Source organism: Labeo rohita, chromosome 18, assembly GCF_022985175.1.
Source record: "Labeo rohita strain BAU-BD-2019 chromosome 18, IGBB_LRoh.1.0, whole genome shotgun sequence".
Lineage (NCBI taxonomy): Eukaryota > Metazoa > Chordata > Actinopteri > Cypriniformes > Cyprinidae > Labeo > Labeo rohita.
In genome coordinates, this window is record NC_066886.1 from 11,575,911 (window position 1) to 11,597,820 (window position 21,910).

Below are 21,910 nucleotides of genomic sequence, written 5' to 3' on the forward strand. Positions count from 1 at the left end.
ATATTGCACCCTTTCCTGCTTACTAAGCCCTTCTCTATATGATTTAGCAGCTTCCACATGTTTTTTCTGTGGTTAAGACAGCATTAATTAGCAGAACAACATCTTCAGTAGTACATTAACTGTGCAATCGATGCTGTGGTTTTCATCCGAGTATCTCCAATGTGGCCGCGCATCTGGATAACTGACCAAACCTTGATACAAGTGCAAACCCTCTATACATTTTTTTTTTTTTTTTTTGTAAAAGAATTTTGACAAATATTCTTCCTAACATTATTCTTCCTAATGTAATATGTACCATACATATTAATGCTTTATGCTACTGTGCATCCACCTTATTTTTACCGTAAGTGTGGGTCTGGCTTCCAGTTTCATCCACGTCCAGTTATTTTTAGCTGTACGAAACAGCCTGTTTTACTGCTTGATATTGCAAATTGGTGTGTCTTACTATATTATTTTATTGTATTATCTTAATTATGAACACCCTGGTTTGTAATGCAAACAGTTTTACAGTTTACTGCGCGTTAGTGGCTAATGAACTGGAAGTCTCGCCCATAGGCTTACTTCTGCATTAAAGAATAGGGTGGATAAGCATTTTTAAGTCCATTTCATTAGATGTTATTGGGTAAATATCAAATTGAAGATGTTTTTTTGGCTCACATTTGTCCTTTGAATAAAATAATTTAGTAATTTTTTCTATAATTTTGTATGCAATCTTCTCCTCTTATTGGACTTGGTTATAATTGTTTGAGATCACACACTAAAGTAGTTTCCATTTACAAACAATATTCAGTACATTTCATGGCATTTTCGCTTTTATTTAAAAAATGGTATTCATTTCTATAGTGCCACAGTACTGTACTTACGCTAGGGCTGCACGATTAATCGCACGATACTGTGAGGCGCGCTTAGTCAATGAAGCTGGTACTTTGATTAGTAGTAAAGCTCCATCACGTGCGTTCAGCTGGAGCAGCAATTAATACACAGAGCCGTAAATCACTGACAAGCTACATTGACTAAGCGCGCCTCACAATATCGTGCGATTAATCGTGCAGCACTAACTTACGCTTACTCTGATTATGTGCATGGTATTATGTTTCAATTAATTCAGTATTGCTTTATTCACCTGTAAACGTAAGCAGACAGGTTCTAATTAGGGATATATATGTAATATAAATTCTACAAAAATTATAATAAATACATATACTTGTAAATATTTCTTAAATATGTACATGAATGTGCTTGTATTTATATATATATATATACATAATAATTACACACAGTACACACACGTTTGCCATCACTAGTTCTAATCTAACACACTGTGGGCTGTGTAGTAATTTCGTGAAATTTTGTACTTTTATAGAAAAAAATCATATAACTCACAAGATAAGTGAAGGCCTTGATAACTGAATAAATGAGTTGAGCATAATCTGTATCTTTCTTCTCTGTCAGACACAAAATTACTCTTCACTGGCTCTTGGCAAAGGACAACGTCTTTCTGTCCCAATGTTTGTAAACCTTGCCAATTTTAAAATATAGCTGCTAAAACCATGCCCAGTGACAAGCAATTAGAGGACGGCTCAGTGGTAGTTATTTCTTTAAATGCAAAGGCAAAAACTGAGGTGAGAGAGAGCAGCAATTAAAAGGGAAAGCGGTGAGACACTGCAGATTGAATTTTAATTGCCATATGAGGAACCATATTAGGAATGTTTACTTTAACTGATGTTTACTTTAACTGTGATGCTCGAACAGGAGTGGAGTAATTATAACGGCCTCTGAAATTAAATGAACCGCCTGCTGAATTTGATTTGTGCTTTAGAAACGAGTGACAGTGATGTTGACATCATTTTATCTGCTTTATCGGGGTTAGGCGCTCACGTCACACCAACGCTTATAATTATGCAGCATCATCAACATCTGCTGCAGGTGTCTCGGTTTATGAGCGCTTGATGCTGTGCAGGGTATTTTGCTTCTAATTTCATGTTACTGTGTTATTTATCTAGAGAAGTGGTGTTTGTGTATTTCAGACCAATAATGTGCTTGGTAAAAAAAAAAATTGGCCTACATCCAGTAACAGATAGAGACTGTGGACTGTAAATTGTACCTTGCTTATGTGGTGGTATATCATCCTCGGATCATGAATATAGCTCAACGCTATTTAAAAGAGACATTTTTGCTTTTTGAAGTGTTCACTAAATCACCTTATAGTTTAATCTCAGCTCTACATCTTGACATTTGGTGAATTATGCATTTCAGGATTTTCAGTTTCTTCCTCCTTTATTTCACTTGTGTGAAAGATTGAAGATGTTTGCTTGTAGTTGAATCTATTACTTTGCTTGATCCCATCAAATCAAAATGGTTTTTGTGGTTTTTAGTCCTTGTCAGTTCATTTTTAGGTTAGTGTACTCCTCAATATTGAATCGATATTCACTTTATCAGATAAGCACATTTGAAATCTGCAATGTTTTTCTTGTGGGAAAACAAATAAAATATAGTGGCTTGTCCTGAACAATATTTGTCTGATCAGATATTCTCAGTGTCCCACCCTCTAATACCATCCTGCCACCAGGGGAGCAAAGTAGGAAATCATGGTTCACAACTGTGACTACACTAAACATTTTTAAAGGTTTATTACTATATATGGTAAGGGGGAAATTATGTAACTTTAAACAGTAAAATACTGTTAAATGTAGGTTTTGGATTAAAAAAACTCCCCATCGTATAATTTATAGTGAACAAAAATTAAACTGACATGCCCTCAATTGACCTTTCGCAGGGCGTTTGATTGACAGGCAGTCTGACCAATCATAACGCAGAATCTGACATTTTTATCCGACAAAACAGTGGACTTGAAATTAAAAAATTTGTATTGAAATGATTGTATTGTATTGACATTTTTCCGTGGTTGAAACAAGATACCTTCTAATTTTCATTCATGTTTATTTTGTGCTATAACTAGTAAAAGAGAAAGAGATGAAAATTTGAAAGCTCATATCAAAAGTAAACTGCTTTGTCTTGACTGTCAGTGAGTTGTCAGTTTCCTCTTCACTCTGCGATGTATTTTTCACTGCATGAAAACATGAGATGTGGTGTGAGAGTGCCACGGCTTGTCAGATGCACGTTTTTGCAAAGGGTCAGTCCCTGCGTGACACTTTACATTTGATAATATTTTGTTTAAATATTTATTTTTCTTGTTAATTTTTTCTTTTATAAGTTTCAAACATTTGACTTTTATGTTTTTATGTTATCTTTCGTTTCATTTCACCATGCTTTGTGTTTTTGCGTATTACACCATGCACATTTTATATATTATTATCTCAGCTTACGGAAAGACTCTAAAACTCTAATTCATCATTTTGTCTCTTTTGCCTCTATTATTATGACAGTTATCAGTATTATACAGGTACAAAATTATTTTATGCCTTTAAATGGAATATTAACATTATATTCGTTAATGAAATATACATTTTTCCCCGTAAATTTAAAGGGATAGTTCACCCAAAAATGAAAATTCTATCATTAATTACTCACCTTCATGTCGTTCCAAAACAATAAGAGCTTCGTTTACCTTCTGAACACAAATTAAGACCTTTTTGATGAAATCTGAATCTGCTGTGAATGGTGACATGGAAGAGAAGAATTGTTGAATAAAGTCGTTATTTTTATATTCTTTGAGCACAAAAAGTATTGTCGTAGCGTCGTAAAATTAAGGTTGAACCACTGATGTCACATAGACTATTTTAATGATGTCCTTACTACCTTTTTGGGTCTGGGAACGTTTCAGTTGGTTTGCTGTCTATGCAGGGTCAGAAAGCTCTCGGATTTAATCAAAAATATCTTATTTTTTGTTTTGAAGATGAACGGAGGTCTTACGGGCTTGGAACAACATGATGGTGAGTAATTAATGACAGATTTTCATTTTTGGGTGTACTAGTTCGGTCATGTAAACCATAAAATGTAGCTTTTACCATGAATTTAACAAGTTATATTTTACAATGTTTAGAAAAATGGTTCATAATTAAATCACATTGGCTATTTTTAATTCAGTATGTCCCACCCTAGAATAGGCAGGAAACATATTTAAAGAAATGCCTAAAAAATAACATGTTGTGGAATAAATGGATGCCTAGGTCACTTTGAAATTATATGAACTAAAGAACTTGTAATATTTGTTTGTCACTAGCTTGCATAAGCTACCAAGATGATGATCTTATGACCTTCACAAAACCCTTTGTTTGTATAAGGAATGTTTTTGAATTTATTTATTTACTGGCATGACTGATCAAAGGCAACGGAGTCATAAAATATAAACACATTTTCTGGGTTGGACACATTTGTAACGTTTCTTGAAGAATTATGTGGTTAATGGCTTGAAGTGAATTTGGGGATTTATTGTTTCTGTAAATTTTTCCATGGGGAAATAAGATTGTGAACAGCAGGGATATTAACGGTATTGTCAAATGACTGAACACCAAACACTTTAAATATTTAAAATGTTAGGAAGTGATGTTTCAGCAGATTGTGTCACCTTTTAAACCCAGGCAATATGTCACTTCAAGTGTTAACCGTTTTCCACTGTCAGTCAGATGATCAGTTGGAGACCTGTCTTCGAAAATGTGCTTGGGTGTTCGCTTATGTCTTCAATTATTTAGAAAATACGTCAGTTTTGTCTTGGTGCTGCATATGTATGAAAAGACAGCAATTTTAAATTGTCATGTTATATTATGTTATGTCAGGAGGGATTCAGAATTCTTTTTTCAGTAGTCTTATAACAATCTGAGTGATGTTCAGTGTCTCTTAGTATGTTATTTTTGCCTTCTACAACTTGTGGGCGAGAAGGCCTATTACGTTAATGGGGAACAATTGAATGTTAGTGTCACAAATTATCTGTGCGAATGATATCATTGTGCAAATTAATCCCCTTCCCATAAACAACGCCGGCATGCTTAAACTGAGAGAAAGAGAGAGAGAGGTTTTAATCATGCTCATAATTAGTTTATGTGCGCTTCATTTAGCTACAGCGCGTTTATCCGAGTCCTGTTGTACTCACTTTAGCAGGTTAATGTGTTTTCTGTTTACAAACAAAAAATGCAATTATCTCTTTTATCAAATTAGGCCCATTTTAAATGCGTACACCTAGTCTGCCATCTACCACACTTAAGAAACAAAAGTGTGAGTTGAGCTGTTACCAAACATCTGCATTTCACAAAAATGTATCATCATTTGCTCTGTGCTGCATTGTGTTTTTTGTTTTCTGATTGTCTGTCTGTAGATGTCAGAATGAGTTGGTGAGAATAAGAAAGGGAGTGTGGATTCAAAGAGCACGATTTGGCTGAGTGGTGCCATAATTGGGAGGAATGGCTTGGTTTCGACTGGAGCGAAAACACAGAGCGCTGGAATATTACATTTATTTCCTGACGCGTTTCTAAGAGCTCTTTAGCAGCCCTTAAACTGTCACCAGGCTCAAGTTTGTCATTACTATAAAGGGCTGCAAATCTACAAGTCATCAAATATGGATGCAGGACCTTGGAGGGAGGGAAATTTATGTGGAGAGAGGAGAATAATTGTATGACTGCCTAAGTATTTTAGATAAGTCCTAATTACGCCGCAGAAAGCAGCACAGAGGGGCGGATAAGAGGAAAGTGGGGCTCGAACGTAATGTTTCTCGTTGTTTCAAGAGGGTTACGATCTGACGCAGTCATTTGAAGTGAATTTAATTCTCTATCGCTTTAATTGCAGATGAACTGCTTTCAAGCAAATTATGTTATTCTGAAAGCTCAAATCTCAGTAGCTTTTTGGCACCACGTTTAACATGATGATTGGGGATGCAGTTTTTCATTATTAAATATTTTCATTATTAAGGTTATTATAGTAAACTAAAACCATAACAAATTGTTTTCATTTGTTAATATATAGGTATAAAATTATAATTTTTTTTATATAAGATAGTTGCCAAGGCGGCATTTCAAAATTCAAAAATTCAAAGTGTTAATAAAAACTATAATAGCCTCTCATTAATATTAAAATAACACTGATTATTATTTTTATTATTATTTATTGTATTATTTATAATCTATTGTATCAAACTATATTGGATTTATATTTGCCAGTATAGGATATTTAATTGTACACTCTTGTTTTGTCTATTCTTTCACTGAGATTATTTTTGCCATCATCTACTGCTTACTTAAAGTTGATTGTGCATCAATTCTAAAATTCTAGCCATTACTGATAAGCATATAGTACTTTTCGTGTTAAAATACTAGTAAGAAATTTCATTGTAGACTGTCGCTATTAATATAATTATTTTTTTAATTAATACAGTATTATAGATTTTTATGAGGTAGCGGCTGTTTGTACTAAGTGCAAATAGTAATAGATGCTATTAATACTAAGGGAAAATACCATTTTCCTAGCAATATGCTATTTGCACTAAGTGCAAATAGTAATATATATGGTGTAAATAGAATACAAGTATTTTCAGTATTTTCTTTATAATAATATTAGTTAGATTCTGTTTATACTACTTACAAGTGGTGGATATTTGTACCTCAGTATTGTAGTACATTATAATATGTAGTACATTATAGTATGCTGCCTTGGTACAGTAAAGCCCTCCTTACATCTACCCCTAAGTGTAACCGATAAGCCCCCATGAGGCACTTTATTTTACAGTTTTTGATTATTTCCTTCATTTTATTGAAAATAAGTGATATGAAAACTGAGAACAATGAGTTACACAAAAAGCAGAAGAATGAGTTTACGAAAAGTCGGATTCGAACTCGGGTCGACTGCATCAAAAATGTGCAGCCCAACCACACGTTTGTGGGAGGAGTTAGTGTTATTAGCCTCTGCCAACAAGGCAGGCTATTTGCACTTACAGACGCTCCATTTTTATTATTAGTCATTTGTCCACCTTTTTCTTCAATGCGGAAGTTAGCCTATTAGTGAGACTTGCAGATCATTACCTACTACAGAAAATAGCGAGAAGAATAACAAAGTGCAGTTAAAAGTGTTTTTACAACTAAAAATAGCTGGACATGGATGAGACCAGAAGCCAGACCCATAAAATTTACAAATGACCACGCCTGCTCATACTGGAAGAAAAATGTGGATAGTTAAATAATAAAAATTAATAACTTACTGGTATTACTATTATCATAATGACAATGAGCGTTGTTTGTTTTAGTGACCCAACAAGGCTTGTGTGTGGAGTAACCATGTATTATTAAGAGAACTTAGAGCTCTGAAAGTGTTCTTCTTCAACAGTGCTCAGTCTGAGCCTCAGGTAACTGATTTCATTTCCCCCCTTGTGCCTGTGAAAAGAGGATTGTGAACATTAGCCGTCTAGTTGCGGTGACACCGACTTCTCCATTCTCACACGTGCCAGTACAATCCGTTCCATCTCTCACATACCTTGGTCCCCGCAGCCATTGAAGATGATGAAAACTTCTCTAGTGACATTTAGTAACCTTTTCCACCGAGAGACAGGGGGATGGAGATCTGAAAGACTGGGGGGGAGTGAGGGAGGGGCTGACATCTATACGTGGCATTCTTCTTTGTGTCACCTCGCCACATGTCCTCTCCTCCTTACCTTTTTTTTTCAGCCCACCTCAGTCCTTGGCACCGACCATTATGAGCTGTATTGTGTTTAAGCTCTGTCCACAGTAATAGCAACTTGAGTTTGTGTGCCACTGTGACCGTGAATGGAATTTAGGGAGGGATGCTGTCCTTAAATATGTCATGGAACATCAGGAACATCTCTCATAATAGTCTGTTAAGTATTATGATGAGAAAATTGCTAATAGTCTTGTCAAATAATGCAAGCTATGTTGTCCTGGGTTCTGTGATGAGGGGGCCTGCTAAGGTCCCCTGTGGCAGAAGTGTTATACCCATTTACTAGAGTTAATTAGTAAAACCCATGAACTGGGATAAATGAGTGAGAAAATAAAGCTTGTATTGTGCCATGTGTAGTCTGTAGTTCTTTAAATGCAGTAATTTTCAGGCACTGTCCAAAGTAGAAATGCTAGTATTTTTTTTTTTTTTTTTTTTTTGAGAAAATACTTTTGCAAACCATTCCTAGGGTTTTCACCCGATTGGAACCAAACCAGTACAGAAAGAGAGTGAATATCAATAATTTTATATAAATATATAAAAAAAGAATCACGATGGGATGCCAAAACATTTGTAGGTGGTGGATTCGCTTTTATTAAAACGCCTGTAACTCTTGAACGGAAAGAGAGATTTTTGCCAAACTCTGAAAAGGCATGTAAGAGCTCAATCTGAGGTCACAGGGAAAAAAAGTGGAGTTTGGCCACTTGGTGGCGCTATAACAGGAAAAAAAACAAAAAACGGCTACAACTATGCATCCATTATGGTGCTTTTCCACTGGCACGTAGCAGACTCAGCAGAACGAGCATTTTTAACGCATTCCTATGGAAGTTGAGCCTAAATACTCGCTCGGTGCATTATGGGATTGAACGCGGCACAGAGTAAGGATTGAGAGCGTCCAAAAAGATTGGGCATTCCTAGACTTTATGCAAATATCGAGTGAAAAACGCTGGGCGACAACCAGGCGATTACTGAGCTGAAATCACTTGGTGTTGAAAAAGTCATGTGTTTTATTTAAGGCTGTCTCTATAGGCTACGTTTCATCATTTTGAATTTTAGGTTGTACATAGATGGTGCCAATAAAGCGTTTAGTTTGTGAAGATGAAACGCAAACAGGGTGTAAACATTGTTTTCAGAGGCCAGCGGAACTGAGCGCAGATTTGGCGCTATAGTGGAAACGCACCATTAGTCCTATTGACTTGAAAATTATGCTGTCTTTGTCCAAAGTGCCGTAAATATCTATGAGGACCTTTGCATGTCTCAAAAAACATTGGCGCTAGTGTTGGCCGATATGCTTAATTTTCATATCGTCCTATCGTCAGCCTGTGAGATCGCTGATACACAATATTATCGTGCTAATTTATTTCATTATTTACTTACTTAGTTTCATTGCCGGCAAATGAACCAAAACCAGCATAAGGCTAAAAGCAACCTAATGTTTTCAATATGACTTACTTTGTGTTTAAAATGATAACAATTTCATAGAAAAGTTTGGCACAACAAAAATGTTCTGAAAAGTGATTTTGTGCCTCTCTGTGATGGCACCACAAGGCCATTCACTTACCGATCTCATGCTTCTGGATGATATGAATGATTTGGATGGGAATTAAATGACTGAAAGACCACAACTTTGGTTAAAAAAAACACACACTCTAAATTTTGATGTTAAATGTTTGTGCATATCCCCATGTAAATCAATGACCATCCAAACTGACCAACCTAACTCACAAATAAGAGTTACTCATTTTCAACCATATTTTGTCTTTTCTCTCCTCAGGCTAGTGTGAGTGTCCTGTGTTTTCATTTGTAGTGTATGGAAAAAGATTTTGTGCTTCTGGAACAGGAAGTGAGTAATGGCACAGAGGGCACTGGATTGAATACACAGAATCACAAACTCAAAGAAATGCTCCTCTGTGCCCTCTTGCTGTCTGTCTCTTTCTCTCAAACACACACACACACACACACACACTAACACACACACTGACTATTAGCAGATTAGTCAGCTGTTTTATCTGATAAAGGAACCCTATTGTGGCATGTCACAGAGAAGAGCAGAGCACAGACTAGAGCTGTGGAGGGAGCCGATTTCTCAGGCACTCAACTGCAGCTCTGCTTCCTCTGTCACATCATCAATGTTATATTCTCCCTCATTCTGCACCAGATTCTACCATGTCTCGTTCCATGGTGGTTTCAAAGCAATGTGATAAGATTTCCCAACTATTCTCCTACCATGTTGCCCCTTTCAGCAATTTTGTACAGGTAGAATGAATCTTAAAGGAGAAGTCCACTTCCAAAAGACGAGCATTTAAGATTAAAAAATATTTAAATTGTTTTTTTTTTTTTTAATGAAAATAACCAATCGATCTGCTAGATAAGACCCTTCTTCCTAGGCTGGGTTCATTTACAGCTGCATTTGGGATCGTTTGAAGCCACATTTAAACTGCATTTTGGAAGTTCAAAATCGGGGCACCAAGAAAGACATGAACATCTTGGATGACAAGGGGCTGAGTACATTATATGTGAATCTTTGTTTTGGAAGTGGACTTCTCCTTTAAGGTTCAAAGTCCCATGATATTAGCTCCTGCAGACCTTTCAGCTCTAGCTCAGTGATTTGATTTTTATGTCATAAATTGTATGGACATGTAAATCCGCTGTCTGTTGGTACCAGCAGGGGATGGAGTGCTGCAACCTAATTAGAGTGGAAAGGACGATCTGGAGATTTTGCTGTTAAGACTCAAGGTGTTCAACTGAAGTGCTATGTAAGTGTTTTACTTTGTGCTCTCGTTGCGTGATATTAAAGGAGTTGCATATTTGGGCAATTGGTCACTTGAGATAACCATTCATATCTGTGTAAATCTGCTGAATTTTATGCCAAAAAAGTATCATATTAAACTAGCACAGCTGATTGATTAAAAGTATTTGTTTTTAAATTGATTAAATGCTTGAAATTTAATCTCAATATTTTCTGAGAAAATCCTTAATTTAAAATAATTAAATACAAATCATTAAAAAATAGTATATCATTTAAATAAGTGCCTTTGAAGTCAATACAAAATGTTCTGTGTTGTGTTTTATTTTCATAACATTAGTCCATCATTGACCTATACGGACCACAGTAATCCATTTTGCTTCCAAACTTATCAGTTTGTTCAAAATGCTGTTTTCATAGGACGTGTTTTTGCATTCCATCTGTGCTATTTAATTGTTGAACTATTTACATGTGTACTGTAATTTAATGTTTTTGGCTGTTTCATTTTATCTGAGCCAGGTGGGGCATGATTAATCCCATTCCGTTTATTATATTTCCTTTAAAATGAATCACATTAAATTGAAGTGTTAAATTGACAGCCCTATATTTAACATGTAATGTAATTTGTCTTATAGTGCCGCATTTTGATGTAAATTCTCATAACAAATTAACAAGGTAAACAGTGTTGGGTAGTAACTAGTCACATGTAACGGAATTATGTAATTTAATTACAAAATAAATGTAACTGTAACTAGTTGCAGTTACTGAGAAAAAAAGTGTAACTGAATTACAGTAATTTATTACAATTTTAACGATTAAAAAAGAGGGTTACATATGAATTAATTGTTTTCTTTCCAAAATTGCATTGAAAATATGAGACGCTAATGTTTCAGAAGTTTAGAACTCCAAATCGGACACGTTTATTTGATAACTTTTATTTCCTATTTGGCTTTGTGAATATGCATTATTTTTTTTTAATTAACTTTTTTCCCAAAGCATTGTTAGATGCCAGGGTTTCCTGTCATGCAAAGATTTGATTTCAAAACAGTATCATATCTATTAAACTATATCTTATGATTTTAAATCTGTATTTAACCTTCAATCTCAAAGTAAAAAAGTCTGATTTTGTGGTACTTCGAAATTAAATAATTATAATCTGAATTCAAATGATGAAGGATTTTGAAAGTCTGACTGTAAAACCTGCCTTGTTTAAATGTTTGAAAATGATCAACAGTTTATTAAAAAACTTTTATAATCAAAAAGTAATCAAATGTAATCAGTTACATTATTTAAAGTAATTGAAATAGTTGCACTACTTTTTACATTTTAAATAGGGTAATTTGTAATCTGTAACATATTACATTTTAAAAGTTACCTTGAAGGTAAAGGTAAAATAACAAAACAAAACAGAAGTCTGTTAACCTTAGCTTAAAAAATGTATATAAATAACACTAGGAAATTAAAATATGGGAAAAAATCCTAGAAAGAAACTTGCTCTCTATTTTGAGAAACTTTTTCTAAATATTTATTTTTAAATTGTAATTAGTTTGGTTCCTCACCACTGAGGTTCAGTTTTGAAAAGTGCAGGCACATACTTTAAAGGCTCACTGCTAGATATGCAGTATGAAATATTAGCATTTTTGCCAGTTGAGCTAAGAAACAGGGCAAAAGCTTTGCAATACAACTAGACATAGGTTCAATAGGCTAGTGTCTTTATTAGCTGAAATGTTTAATGTGAACTGAATTTCAGTTAGCTGAAGTGCATATGCACCATCTGAAATGAAAAAGCTTCCTCTATACTTTAAATCTGTGGCTTTTCTGTATGTTTGAGCTTAATTGCAATTAAGACTCATTTCTGTCACAGAAGGTTTGTCTAATACACACGATATTTCACAGTTAATTTGACTTGCTGTTTGTGTGCATGTATTTGGACTACCCTCTTCAGTGTGTGACTTTTTGCTCCGTATTTAGTGTAAGTTATGTCCTCATGGCAGAACGGCGCAAGCTGTTTCCCCTCTGTCTGAGTGTTTTGGCCATGCTTGAGCACTGCTGCTCTGCTTGTTTCTTTAATAATCAGTTTTAATGAGCTCTTCCTTATGCTATTCCCCTCTGCAGGCAGCTCAATTAATGCCTCGTTCCATATCTCCACATCTCGAGTGCAGAGAGCCCCCCCCAGAGTACACCCCTCCCAACACACACACACACGGCACAGACTTCCTGCTTCCTCTCCCAGGGTCAGATAATATGCTGCTTTTTTTTTTTAAATGATGCCCTATCTAATGTAAGCTCTCCAGGTGAAAGCGGTGTGGTTTGTTTTTCAAAGGTGTCAGGAACATGCTGTTTAAGTGCAGGAAAAATGGGAATGAAAAAGCCACCAGGTGGGTCAACTGTGTTTGGAGTAAACAGTTCAAAAACAGGATTTGAAATGCACTCGGAGCTGTCAGAGGACGTTATAAATTCTCTTTAGGACATAAACATGATCTTTAAAGCCTGTTGTTAATACCTATTTTATTTTGAAATGTCATTTAATTTGTTCTGAGATTTTGCAGTCAGATTTCTCTTTTTCTGTATTTTTTTTTACATTTATAATAACCTGACAGTGTAAATATAATAGTTCATTTTAAGATAATTTTCCGAAATCTACATGCAAATGCTGTTTTGTCAACTTTAAGTAGTATGTTCATTGCGGTGGATTAGTTTTTTGTGTGTGTGGATTAAATGCATGCAAATAAAAGTGTTAGACTGTCTAATGAAGTCATTTTGATGGAACTGTCCTTCGAGTTAGAGACTCAGTAATGCCTGTTGCCATGGCATCCTTTACCTTCAATCTGTTTGCTTGCATTTCAATGTCAGCTCTATTGATTGGCGCTCTATTGTCTGTGGCCCTGAAGATGGAGGCTTGCCGTTCTGAGAAAAGTATAGACGGATTAAGAGATTGTGGGTCCTGGGCATAAAAACTGTTGATTTTTTTGTTGTTGTTGTTTGTTTACTTTTCTTTTTATTGTCCCACGCAGCATGTGTTTATGCCATTTTCAGTTTCTCTGTAGGTAATGCTGACTAAATCAACATGCTTTTCTGGCACACACAAATTTCCTTCAGTGCAAACGTACTTAGAGGAATATCATTTAGTTTTAATAATAATTTAAAATATTATTTTATTATATCATAATGTAATCATAATGTGGTGGTGTTTATGGTTTATTTGAATTTCTATATTTATTTATGTGTGTTTGTTCTTTAATTTATTTGTTTTTAATTACTCTGCTAAAATTAAAAAATGTACATTACCAGTCAAAAGTTTTTGAACAGTAAGAGTTTTAATGTTTTTTTTTAAAGAATTCTTTTCTGCTTACCAAGCCTGCATTTATTTGATCCAAAACACAAGAAAAGGAGTAATACTGTGAGATATTTTTACTGTTTAAAATAACTGCTTATTATTTCAGTATAGTTTAAAATGTAATTTATTCCTCTGATCAAACCGAAATTTTCATGATCCTTCAGAAATCATTCTAATAAGCTGATTAGCAGTTCAAGAACCATTTAATATTAGTAGTTGTATTATTGTTATTTTTATATTTATTACTTTATGAATAGAAAGCTCCAAACATCAGCATTTATATGAAGTAAACAGCTTTTGTACATTGTACACTATACCGTTCAAGTATAGTGAAATTAATACTTTTTTTTTTTTTTTTTGCAAGGATGCTTTAAATGGATCAAAAGTGATGATAAAGACACTAATAATGTTACAAAAGATATCTGTTTCAGATAAGTGCTGTTCTTCAGAACTTTCTATTCATCAAAGTAACCTGAAAAAACTCAGTTGTTTTCAACATAATAATAATCATAAATATTTTTTTGAGCAGCAAATCAGAATGTTAGAATAATTTCTGAAGGAATTTTAGCTTTGAAATCACCGGAATAAATTACATTTTAAAATACCTTTAAAATAAAGAATTTTAAATAGTAAAAATATTTCAGAATGTTACTGTTTTGACTTTAAAAAGCATTAAAATTCTTACTCTTCAAAAACTGTTGCAGTGTGTGTGTTTGTGTGTATGTGTGTGTATATATACATGTGTGTATGTATGTGTGTGTATATATATATATTTGTTTATATATTTATGTTTTTTCTGTATTAATATTAAATAATATATTTGAATTAATTATACCATTTTTTTTTTTTTTTTTTACTACAGTGCATGAGAGATTTAAATACTTTGAGTATATATATCTGTGGGTATTTCAGTGTAGATTGGCTATATATATATATATATATATATATATATATATATATATATATATATATATATATATATATATATATATATATATATATATAACTTCTACATAGATCATAGAAGTTGGATCGTGTCACAATGCTGGCAGTAGATTCTCTCTGTCCAAGGCTGTGGTGTTTCTGTGGTCACGAGTCAATGCACTAACCGTTTTAGTGCACTGTCCTTTTCCCCGCAAATCTCTGATCACAATATCTCTCCACAGTCATTCTCACAAGGTCTTGAGATGAGAAGCTCGGCAAAGGTTTGCTATAGTTTTTCCCTATGAAAGTTTTGCCAATCAATTTCTGAGTATATGCAGGCCTGACAGATCCCGCATCATTTCTGTGTTTGACTGACAGCCCTTCTCATTTTCTCACAACGCTTGCAACCTGATCATGGACGGGGTGTGTGTGTGAGAGAATGCGAGGAAGCGCTTGTGTGTGTGTTTGAGTATGCATGTTCCTTTGTAGATATAAAAAAAGAAAATCCAATCTTTGAACAGCATATTCCTGTCTGTCTTCGCTGGGCGCTTTCCTTTAAAGTCTCTATTCTGGGGGGGTTGAGCTGTGATATCTTGTCCTCTGTAAATCAGTTCTTATGTCAAGGGGCTGTCAGTTTAATTCAATCTAAATATGTTTTCTTTTGTGGGCTGTCAGATGGGCGATGCTGCACAGAGCCCAACTCTCCTCCCCTTTTTTTAAGGCAGTAATGTAATGAGAGACAGAAGGCAGATCTGCAGGTTTGCATGCATTGTCAATGTTTTGGTTCACGTGATTCCATCAAGACTATTGAAAATTACTGCTTAAAGCAATCTCTCTCGCTCTCCTTCTTTCTCTGTCACTTCACCCCCGTTCCCATCTCAAAGCACACTCTCAAAACTAAATTAGTACCACACACACAAGCGTTGAGCAATGATTATTCCTAATGGAGGGCGATTTACCGTTGCAGGGGTGCTAACGTTTTTATAATTGACTTCTGATCAGCCGGATGCCGAGCAGCAGAGACAGATGTTGTGGCTCATTCTCGCTTGTCGCAGGGCTTGCCAACCATAATTTGGAACATTCCCTGCACCTGTGCCCTGTCCTTTCCAGTTACAAACGTGTAAGTGTGTAATCCCAACCCAATGAAATTGCCATTGTCACCAAACTGTAAACAAAAGGTGCTTGTTGGTCAAGCAGTTTGTGAGCCAAAAATGGAATGTGCTTACCCTCCAACCTGCATGTTTTTCTTTCTTCTGTGAAACATAAATTAAAATGTTTTAGTGCACACACTGTAAAAAACAAACAAAAAAAAAACACAATTTGTTGAGTCAACAAACTAATTTGTTACCTTGCTGCCTTAAAGTTTTAAGTTCAGTCAACTCAGATAAGTTTAGTCAACTTGTGACATCTTAGATATTTAAATTGACTAAACAAAAAATGTTTCTTGAACTTAAAAGCTGGACTTGTTACCCAGCTGCCTTAAAATTTAAGTTGAATGAACTCAAATATCTAAGTTGTCACTTAGTACTTAACATTTCAAGTTGACTGAACTTAAAATTTTAAGGCAGCCAGGTAACAAATTATTTTAAGTTGACTCAACAAATTGTTTTCATAGTGCAGTGGATGTCAATATTAAATAAAGATGTACCAACATTCAAAAGATGTAATGTGTTCGGCAGAAAAAAAAAAGTCATACAGGTTTGAAATGACATAATTCTGTTATCATTTACTCACCCTTTTCATTTTTGAGTAAACAATTCCTATTCCTTCAAGGCCGAAATCTTATGCAAAACATCCTTTTGTAGTGGCGTTCTAGGACATGATTCCCCCATAGAAGTCTCTCTGTCCTCATGTGTAAGCTAACATTATAAATGCATTGCATATATCATCTCTGATTGATTGAATCTCATTTATTTAAAGACCAGTCCTCCAGAGAATGGCGTAAATGGAAGAGATGGAGGTGTGGAATAGATTGAAAGGTGTAGAGGGATAATCTGTTCAGAGCTGCGTGGTCTTGGCCTTGTGTTCACACTCCTTCAGCACTGCATGATGGCTTAAGAGCAGATTCCTCCCTAGAGAGGTTTTCATCTTTAATAACAGCAAGATATCCTGTAGAGACCGTTAACCAAGCTCATACACTGAACCAAAGGCAGGGAATGAATTACAATGAATGAAGCTAATTTATAACTTAAGGAGAGTATTCCTGAATGGGACGGTAGTTGTTGAATTGGGACAGAAATTTTTGGTTAGTGTCTTGTGTATTAATTTTTTTTTAGTAATTTAGTAATTAGGGCAGAGTAAAAAAGATTGATTTCTCTATTTTTAATTGATTCTCATTTTTACAAAACAAATTTGATTATGAAATCCCACAAATCAGTTAGTCAAGCTTGTTTTCAGTTAATGAACATTGTAGAGCACCTCCCATCCAATATATCTCAAAAAGCTTTGTTGCTTTTAATATGATATACAGTATTCAAACTACAAATGCTGTTTTGACACTGTTTACTGTGGAGTGACAGATCGCTGTAGCACCACATCAGTTCAAGAGAAGTGGCAACGTAACCTATATGTGGTATCCATTTAATACCAGTTTCAACATAAAATAAACATGAATAAACATCCAAAGAATTGTTAAAAGAAAGAGTACAACTTACCGAAATCCATATCCTGTCTCGTGTAATCGCTCAATCAGTGTTTCAACCGCGCCAAGACAATGTATAAGGGCCATTCTACAGAATTGGTGGAAACTGCTGTCCCACAACCAAAAAACACATTTAAAAAGCATTTAAATAAAATCTTTTTAAGTTAATTCTATTATCTATTGAAACCCACAATAATATTTTAAATATTAGTAAGCCTAATATTTATAAAATAATCATTTATTAGGTACTTTCACTTGGGAAGTGTCTGTCCCAAATGCTAACCCCTAAATTTCAACTTACCAAACACCTTTTTTCTGCAATTAAGCACAATTAACATTTAGTTTTTATATATATACCACTGTTCAGAACTGTGCTAGATAACCATGTGCTGTTTAGCGTCTTTGAGCTAAGTTCAAAAGTATCTAAAATTGTCACTACCAAAACATGTCATCATTATTTCGGTAGTGACAAAAGGGAACACATAATCCTCATCATTTGCAGGAAATAAACAACTTTTTAGTCGTTTTTTGTATTTTGGTATGTGGGTTAAAATTCTGTAATGTGATGTGGTTGCTACCAAAGCATTACTGTCACTATTGAAAAATGTGCCATTACTACCAAAACATATGATGTTTTGTCAAAAATAAAGTATACTGAATTATCAACTAAGATGTTATGATAGTTTTTGGATCAATGTATATTCAAACTAATGAATCCTTAACTTTAAAATCAGTATGATCAGCTTTTGCCTTTTACAAAGAAAAATTGGATTCAAAATACAAAAAATCTCATAAATTACATTGAAATATTGTCTGTGTGTTTACAATATAGATGCAAGCAAAATCTTAATAGGTCAATATAACCATTGTAATTAAATTATTATTACTGTGTTTTGGTAGTGACAAATTTGGGGAGAGAACACATATTCCAAGATTTTCTCAAAATACAATATGAGAATGAACTGCACAATTACTAGAAATGTGCACATTGTATATTATACAATTTGGATACAACCAAATTTTTGGAAAAACACATTTTTTCCAAAACGTTTCCAACTCTGACTACATTCTGTAGAATGACCCATAACAGCTTGTAAACAATGTCACATAACATCAGATTTATCTCAGAAAAAATATTCAGTCAACGTAAACTTGTTAGTCAGCTAGAAAAGTGAAGTTTAGAGAGGAGCGTTTTGCTAAATACATGCACCGTATAACACAGGGGTTCTCAACTCTGGCCCGCAAGATCCATTTTTCTGAATAGTTTAGCTTCAAACATGATCGAACTCACCTGCCTGTAACTTTCTAGTGATGCTAAAGACCTTGATTAACTTCAAGTTCAAGTGTGTTTGATTAGGGTTGGAGCTGAACTCTGCAGGAAAATGGATCTTGTGGGCCAGAGTTGAGGACCCCTAACATATTCATTATAATTTTTACTGTTCTTCAGTGTTTAATTTGTGTTTGGATAAATCCATCAAGTTTTTATGATAGCCACCATTTAATTGTTTATATTTAAAAAAAAAAAAAAAAGATTTGGAGTAGAAATATAATTACGTAATTGTAACTATTATTATAAAAACTTAATTGAGTGTAATTTTGTGTTTGTATACAAATCAGTTCATTTTTAACCTTCAATATTATAATAATGTAGTACCAACTGACTCTTGTGTAATTTTACAGCATTACTTGAGAGATATTTTTCCTTTAGAAAATTTGCCATTTACTGTACCTGATATACATCCGAATCGAATTATATTGAATCACAAGCTTGTGAATCAGAATCAAAATACTTTCAGTGAAAAGCAAAACTAACCGTAAGGTTATCGTTTGAAATGTAGTTTGTGCTTGTAGTGTTTGTTGTGTGCGTTACTGGTCCCTCGGCTATATAAAAAACCCTCATTTTACCAATTAGGCGACCAAGGCACTGCAGGGAAGTTGGATATAAATAATGTACCCGTGTCATGAAGTCAGCCACTGTAACCTTTTTCTAGCTCTTTAAGACGTCATTTTCAATGAAGCTGCATCTCCATCACTTAGCACATAGTGAGAAAGAGGCTGGTGGGAGGGATTCGGAAAGAGACGGGCAGAATTGCACAGCCTCTTAGAAGGTCAAACCTGGAGATCAGGTCTATCAACTGCCTGCTTGTCATATGTTGCCTATGAAGGAAAAATGAAGAGAAGAAAAGGGAAAGAGCGGAAAACATTGTAGTCCAAAGGAAGCAGATGTTAGAAGGACAAAAATGACAGATATGAAAGAAAGGAGACAGCAGAAAGTTACCAGTGCATCATTTCTCAACCTGGGGCTATTAAGAAAACTGTTTTTTTTTTTTTTTTTTTTTTTTCTCTGAATGAATTATTTGTTTGGATGTGGATAACCTGTGTAACCCATGCGGTTACTACACATGCATGCATCGCCCTTCACTATAAGTCAAAGGCTGTGCTTACAATGCTGAATAAAACTGAATGAAACAGTAGGCATTATTCAACAATAAACATTTCAATTATGTGGGGAGTATTCCATTTATCTTCTCATAAAATATATATATATATATATATATATATAAACTGGTGTGTAATAGCCTAATTATCCCAGTTGGTTGTACTGATGATGTTATATGTAATTTAAAATGACATACAGCCCACTTGCTTTCAGCTCAGCTGAGGAAAAGCTTGAGAACTGCTGTACTAACTAAAGAGAGGAGTTAAAATGAGTAGGCTGTATCCAGTGGCGTTTTTTCTGGTTTACAGTGATTTGAGGTGACCTTTGAGTTGAACTTGACAGTGGTTCTTTTAAAGCATTTTGGCAGTATGATATTGGTGAAACGTTCTGTTCGGCATTGCTTAATTTAGGTAATCTCGTTTAAGGAAAAGAAACAAATTTGTCTTTTACCACCCCTATCCTAATCAGCCCTAAAGTACAAAGGCAAACACATTTTTACTCGTCTCTTTGCAAGCTTGAGGCTTTAAACCATCATGCAGTTGTGTCGATTTAGTATACAAGCAGATGGGGATCACATTTTTCATCATAGTAAACCATGTCTCTGACAGGCTGGAATGACTTGGCCAGAAGAGGAAAAAGGAAATGACTTATGAAGATTTTTTTCAAAGCTCAATAATACAATGATTTGCCTAATACAATTATTTTAGGCTTTGTGGGCACCAGGAACACTCAGTTTTACATATATTAGAAGATCTTACTGCTTATCGAAACAACCTTAGCATAATTGATCTTTGCTCAAAACCAGTTCAGTGGTCTCTGTGCTACTCAAATACTTTTGGAAAACAACTGTAACCATGCCTATAAACCAAATTTTTTGCTTACTACACTACAACTATATTTTTTTTAATAGATTCATTCTTGTGATGGCAAAGCTGAATTTTCAGCAGTCTTCAGTTTCACATGATCATTGAGAAATCAATCTAATATGCTGATTTGGTGCTCAAGAAACATTTATTTTCATCCTCAATGTTGAAAACCAATGTGTTGCTTAAAGGGATAGTTCACCCAAAATGAAAATTTTATGTGTATCTGCTTACCCCCAGGGCATCCAAGATGTAGGTGAATTTGTTTCTTTAGTAGAACACACAAGAAGATAAATCAAATCGTTGCAGTCTGTCAGTCACATAATGGCAGTCAATGGGATCCACGGCTTTGAGAGTCAAAAAAACATACACAGACAAAACCAATTAAACCCTGCGGCTTGTGACGATACATTGAGGTCTGAAGACACAAAACAGTCAGTCTGTGCAAGAAACTGAACAGTGTTTATATCATTTTTTACCTCTGATCCACCACAATGTCCAACTGTCCTGAGCGCGTTCACAACAGTCGGGGCGTGATGCGTCAATATGCTCTGGCATAATAGATGCATGTGCGGAAGCCGTGGGTCCCATTGACTGCCATTATATAGAGTATCTCACAAAAGTGAATACACCCCTCACATTTCAGCAATCATTTTAGTATATCTTCTCAATACTATAGAAATGAAACTTGGATATATTTTACAGTAGTCAATGTGCAGCTTGTATAGCAGTGTATATTTACTGTCCCCTAAAAATAACTCAACGTACAGCCATTATTGTCAAAACAGCTGGCAACAAAAGTGAGTATACCTTGAGTATAACTTGTCACAACTGTGTCCAAAGCTTCAATATTTTGTGTTAGCACCATTGTTATCTAGCACTGCCTTAATCATTCTGCGCATGGAATTTACCAGAGCTGCACAGGTTGTTGCTGGGATCCTCTTCAAATCTTCTATAATGACATCATGGAGTTAGACACATGGTGCTTCTCCACCTTCCACTTGAGGATGCCCCATAGGTGCTCAATAGGGTTCAGGTCAGACTACCTTTACCTGCACCTTCCTCAGCAAGGCAGTTGTCATCTTGGTGGTGTGTTTGGGGTCATTATCATGTTGGAAAACGGCTGTTCGGCCCAGTTTCTGAGGGGAAGGCATCATGTTCTGCTTCAGAAATGTACAGTACATAATGGAATCCTCCATGTTTCCCTCAATGAATCGCAGCTCCCCAGTACCAGCAGCACTTATGCAGCCCCAGACCATGATGCTACCACCACCATGCTTGACTGTAGGAGAGAGACAGTTTTCTTGGTATTCCTCACCAGCGCATCACCACACATGCTGGACAC

General features: G+C 35.0%; 1 long non-coding RNA gene across 1 annotated transcript in view; it reads left to right on the forward strand.

Moving 5' to 3' along the window:
- The window catches only part of LOC127180431 (uncharacterized), a 106,736-nt gene that overhangs the window by 1,169 nt on the left and 83,657 nt on the right, over positions 1-21,910 (forward strand). The gene's annotated exons all lie outside the window — the stretch shown is intronic.